Source organism: Pipistrellus kuhlii, unplaced genomic scaffold, assembly GCF_014108245.1.
Source record: "Pipistrellus kuhlii isolate mPipKuh1 unplaced genomic scaffold, mPipKuh1.p scaffold_m20_p_9, whole genome shotgun sequence".
NCBI lineage: Eukaryota > Metazoa > Chordata > Mammalia > Chiroptera > Vespertilionidae > Pipistrellus > Pipistrellus kuhlii.
Genome location: NW_023425595.1, coordinates 67,284,454 through 67,290,427, shown reverse-complemented (window position 1 = coordinate 67,290,427; position 5,974 = coordinate 67,284,454).

Genomic DNA, 5,974 nt, shown 5'->3' with positions numbered 1-5,974 from the left:
GCGCTGCCGGGGTCCTGAAGGGAGGAAAACAGCGGAGGCTGCGGGAGAAGCCTCGCGTGCTGGGGCTGAAGGCCCTGATTCTCGCTTCTCTGCGGAGCGCAGCAGGGGGGAGTCCTGTGACATCCGAGCACTTGGCTCAGAAATGGAATTTGGTTTCATCCATGCGGCCTGGAGCAACCGTTTCCGCATCGGTGGGCAGTGGCCAGGGCAGAGGTGGTGGTAGCCGCCTGGTGTGTGCTGCTGAGTTCCTGGAGATGATTCTGCTTTCCTGTCCGCTGAACCTGTCATCTGTCTGTTTTCATGGGTGTGATTCCGCAAACCCCGGAACAGTCCTCCACACGGGGGCATGCCAGCACATGCCCCCAGGTACTCAATATGCAAATTCAACCCACCAGGAACTATCTCCACACAGACACTGGGATGGATAAAATTAAAAAGCCTGACAGGCCTGGCCAGTGTGGCGCAGTGGACGGAGTGTCGGAACAAAGGGTCCCGAGATCAATTCTGGTCAAGGCAGGTACCTTGGTGCAGGCTCCTCTCTGGCCCACGCCCTGGTCAGGGCTCCTCAGGAGACAGCCAATCGATGTGTCTCTCTCACATCGATGTGTCTCTGTCTTTCCCTCTCTCTCCCACTTTCCCTAAAAATATCCTCGGGTGAGGAGTAACAAAACAAAAAGCCTGACAATGCCAAGTTGATGAGGATGTGGAGCAACCGGCGTTCTCAGACGTTGTTGGTGGGAGAATAAATACTTTGGAGAAGATTTGGCTGAACCTACAGAAGCTAAACCTATGGCGACTCTGGTGCCATGACCCACAACTGGAGCAAGAGAACAGGCGCATATTCCCAGCGAAAAGCCTGCACACCAATGTGGTAGCGGCTTCACGCACAACAGCCGAGCCTTGGGTCAGTCCCTGGTGGAGGGGACCGATAGCCATGGTCTGTTCACCCAGCGGCACCACGCCAGTGCCGTGACTCCCGCAGGAATCTCAGACTCCAGAAGGAGGGAAACCGGACGCAGAAGAGCGTTCTGCCTGACTGCGCTCAGGTCCGGGGGAACGCGGGTGCTCAGGGATAGAGATCAGCAGGCTCACCCCGGGGAGCAGCGGGGGCGGCACGGAGCTGAGGAGCATGTGGAATGTCAGCGAACTCCCAGGTCTTAACCTTAGTGCCGGCTGCCCCGGGGGCGGGGGGGGGGGAAATATGTGCAAACAGTCACTGAGTGGTAAGGCCCGGTGTGAATGCTGTGCTGCATGGATGTCACTCCTAATAAGGCGAGCAGACAGACACGGAGCTCCCAGAGGGCCTCACAGAGGCACACAGGCCCCGCACTGCCTCAGTCACACGGCTTCCTGTGTGGGCTTGGCACATAGGGCCACACGGCACACACGGAAGGAGCCATGCACACGCTACGCTTCCTGCCAGGAGAAGGGCGGGAAGCGTGTGCAGCCAGTGTGCATGCTCCCTGAAACCTGCTCTTGCTCTTGCGCCTTCCAGAGCCTCCCTCGTCTCTCCCCCTTTCCCGGTGGGGCCCAGGGCCGGGCCGCATAGGCTGGGGACAGCAGGTCCAAATGCGAGGTCTCCAGCCAGGGCCTCCCGGCGCTGTGTTGAGGGTCTGACTGCGCCAGTGGTGGGAAACCACGGGGCCCTAGAGGATGCTGGCAGGGAATGTTCCATCCCACCTGCGGGGTTAGAGTGTGTCTCCTCCGCCTGGGTGAGTGGCCAGATCAGGGAGTCCCTGTGTGCTGCCTGCTCCCATGGCTGAACTCAGCAGATAGTCATTGGGAGAAGGAGCTTTCTTTCTTTTTAAATATATTTTTATTGATCCAGAGAGGAGGAGAGAGAGAGAGAGACAGAAATATCCATGATGAAAGAGAATCATGTATCGGCTGCCTCCTGCATACCCCCTCTGGGCATCGAGCCCACAACCCGGGCTTGTGCCTGACCTCCTGGGTCAACACTTAACCCCTGAGCCCGCGGCCGGCGAAGGAGCGCTTTAAACTCTGGTCTGCTGGCGGGAAGGCCCGGCCTGCCCTCTGGTGACCCCAGGCCCTGGGCGGCTGCTCAGAGCAGACAGCCAGGCCCAGTCCGCAGGCCGCCTGTCCCCCAGCGCTGCCTCCTGGACTGAGCCTTCGGGAGGGCGCTTTGCCGCCCTGAGCGCCAGCATCGCCCTCTGTGACGCGGGGAAAGCCCTGACTTCCGACTGCCCCAGCGGGGTGAGCTGAGAGGCCTGGTGGGCAGTGCTGGCTGGACACGGAGGCACCACCCTGTGCCCTGCCACCCTGGGCCCGGCCACTCTGTGTTCGTTAGCGCAGGACTTTATCACTCACCCTCCCTGGCGTCTGCTTCTCCCCCCCCCCCCCCCCCACCACCTCTCTCTCTCTCTCTCATCAATCTTGACCTGAGGATATTTTCCCATTGGGTTTTAGCAAGAGGGGAAGAGAGAGGGAGAGACAGAGAAATATCGATGTGAGAGGAACATCGATTGGTCTCCTGCACGCACCCTGACCAGGGCCTGGGAACCTGCAACCGAGGTACATGTCCTTGACCAGAATCCTTCAGTCCATGGGCCAACGCTCTATCCACTGAGCCACACTGGCCAGGGCTGGGGTTCCTGTTTCTTACTGCCTTTGCACCCTCAAGGTTTTGCATTGAGCTTGTTCTTAGCAAAGACCTCAGAAGTGCCTGCTGGCTGGAGCTGAGCTCAGGCCTCTGCACTGTAGTTCACTTCCTGACATGTTCCTCCACCATCACCAGGGCCTGGACGGGCTCATTTTCCCCAATAAAGATGCGCGAGAACTGGGCCGCTCTGCCTGCTGTGGCTACAGAGTCAGGGGACAATGATGATTACATGATCGACACGCAAACGGCACAGTCTAGTCCTTTGAGTCAGATTTAAGGGCGAATAAGATTGCTCCTAACTGTCTAATACCAGCATGTAGCACTAAATAATTATCGGCTGCCTCCTGCACGCCCCCTCTGGGCATGTGCCTGACCTCCTGGGTCAACACTTAACCCCTGAGCCCGCGGCCGGCGAAGGAGCGCTTTAAACTCTGGTCTGCTGGTGGGACCATTGGTCATCATTGTCCCCTGACTCTGTAGCCACAGCATGTAGCACTAAATAATTATTAAACCAAACCAACACTTACTGAGAGTCTCTGTTATACAGGAGCTCTGGGTCACAGACAAAAAGAAGGAACTGCAGCGGGATGGGAGAAGGGCCCAGACAGACAGGTGGGTCCTGCCCTCCGTTCAGGCGAGGCCAGCGGGTGGAGGGAGAAGCAGGGAGGACCACAGAGACAGCGAAGACAGCAAAGGCCAGAGTGACGGGCACTATGCTGAGAGTCAAGCCGGCGAGGAGACAGTGTCTGGAGGGGTAGTTAGAGTGGGAGGAAGGCGAGGAGACAGTGTCTGGAGGGGTAGTTAGAGTGGGAGGCGGAGGGGAGGGGCTGGGGTTAGGGGGGCCTCTGGCTGAGGCTGGATGACATGAAGCAGCCAGGCAGGCAGGCAGGCAAGGCAGGCAGCAGGCCACACAGATGCGGCAGAAGAGCTAAGAAGGCCCACGTGGCTGGGGCAGAGGAGGGAGGCGGAGGCGGGGGCGGGAAGATTCAGAGAGGGTAGATGAAGGCAGTAGGCCTCGCCCGTGGATTGGAGGCTCTTGGCGTTCAGTGAGTAGGTGAGAGGGTGCTGGCTGAGAGGCAGGACAGGAGAGGAGGCCGGGGGGGGGGGGGGGTGTCATGGACTCCCGTTTTAGTGGCCCTTCCCCAGGCAGTGCAGTCCTCTCCGCTGCCTGCACACGCCAGCCGCCTATGGCAGTGGGTGGGGCAGGCCCCTTTCGTTTATGGTTAGTTTAACAAATATTGACCCAGTGGCTTCGATGGGCCTGGAATGTGCTGGGAGCTGAGACACAGGGAGCAGAGACGCCCACATTCCACGTTTCTGCCTTGGGCCTGCGAGGCCTCGGCCCGTGACTCAGATTCAGGTGCCCACACTGAACAGAGGTGTGGAGACAAGTGTCTCACCCTTCTGAAAGCAAGACAGAAAGAGGAACTAATCCTGTCTAATAAAGAGGGAATATGCAAATTGACCATCATAGCAGCACAAAGATGGCGGTGCCCAGTCCCCTCAGCCAATCCTTTCAGCCAAGCCGGGGTGAGGCAGCAGGCACACAGTGTGGCTGGACCTGCCCTCAGCCCCTCAGCCACCCAGGGCTGGCCTGAGGCACAGGAAGCCTTGGATGTTGGCTGCCCAGCCACCCAGGGCCGCCCGAGGCTCAGGCAACCGGGCCGGCCGAGGCTTGTGCTGCCGGCAGTGGCAGCAGCAGAGGTGTGATGGGGTGTAATCTTTCTCTGATCACTGGGTAGCCTCCTGCCCCTGAGGGCTCCCAGACTGTGAGAGGAGCAGGCCGGGCTGAGGGACCCCCCCTGCAGTGCATGAATTTCCATGCACCGGGCCTCTAGTAAACTAAATAAAAACCATAAGTGAGAAAGAGAGGGACTTGTTCTCAGGGTAATGACTGTGTCCTTAGGCCCCCCACAAACCCGGGCGCACAGCTGGCATTGAATAAATACGTATGGAATGACAGAAGAAGGAGAACATCTCAGTTTCAGGACTCAGCTCCGGGCCAGCCTCGAGAGCACTGACTGCATCACATTCAGCCAAAGGAATACTGAGCTGCAGTCAAAACAGACCGAGTCTGGTGCCACCAAATAACAGAGATGGCGCCGACAGAGCAGTGTCAGAGGATAGAGCAAGTCCCCAGATACCAAAGGCCTTTTCCGTAAAGAAGGAGACGGGGACCATGGGTTGGGGATGCTGCTGACTTCCACATGGCCCCCAGCCTATCGAAGATATGCAGTCAAGACCTGCTGAGCTGCCCGGCCGGTGTGGCTCAGTGGTTGAGTGTTGACCATGAACCAGGAAGTCATTGCTCCATTCCGGTGGGGGCACGTGCTCGATCCCCAGTGGGGGATGTGCAGGAGGCAGCCGATAAATGTTCTCTCTCAGCATTGAAGTTTCTATATCTCTAAAATCAGTAAAAACATATATTTTTAAAAAGACCTTTGGATCATTAAACCAAAGAGACCGGTCCACCTGCCTCAGCAGGAGGAGCTCAGGATCAGACGCAGGTTTGCTGTCCTTGCTTTGGCCTCGGGTGGCGGGCTATGGAGGCTCATTACCTTAAAGCCATTACCCAGCTGGGGCGTGACAGGCCCTGCATGGACCAGCAGCGAAGAGCGAGGATTCTGAGCCCTCGGCGCCGAGTGTCTGAGGGTCAGAGACAATGCAAAGCACGGGCCTGGCCGCACGGAGGGGCCGGAGCAGCCGCCTCGGGCTCCGCCTCCGGCTCCGCCTCCGCTCGCCGCGGCAGCTGCTGCTGGCCTCTCTGGAGCCGCTCTGGCAAACACCTCGGGCACAGGGGTCAGAGGTGAGGGGCTGCCCCATTCCGGGAAGAGGGGTTGTGAAGGCCACGGGTGTCGGGATGATGGCAGGGAAAGGTGGGTGCTCCTTAGGCCTCCGCATGCAGTTGGGGGTCCACAGTGTCCGTGGCTTTCCTGAGCAGGCGGAGCCAGCGTCCATCCGGAGCAGGGACCGGAGAGGACGGGCTGAGCGATGGGGGCGCAGGTAGGACGCCGGGATCTGGCCGGGCCCTGCCCTCATCCAGGATGCAGAGCCGAGAGGGTCCCTGGGGACATCCCCAGAGGAAACAGGCGGACGGGACATGTCTGGCCCTGGAGCTGACGGACTGAGAGCCCGCCAGAGGCCAACAGTGTCACCTTCTGCTCTGCTGGAGGCGTCTCTGTTTATCCCCAGCCCGGCCCAGCCCCTGGCCACACTGCCATGGTCAGGCCCAGCCCGGTCCACGGGCAGGCTTGCCTTTTGCTCTGTGCTGGGCTGTGGCTGGCCAGGCTGTGCCCTATGACTCTGTGCCGCAGAACCTGACACACAGATCCCGCCCAATGGGCTGCACGAGGG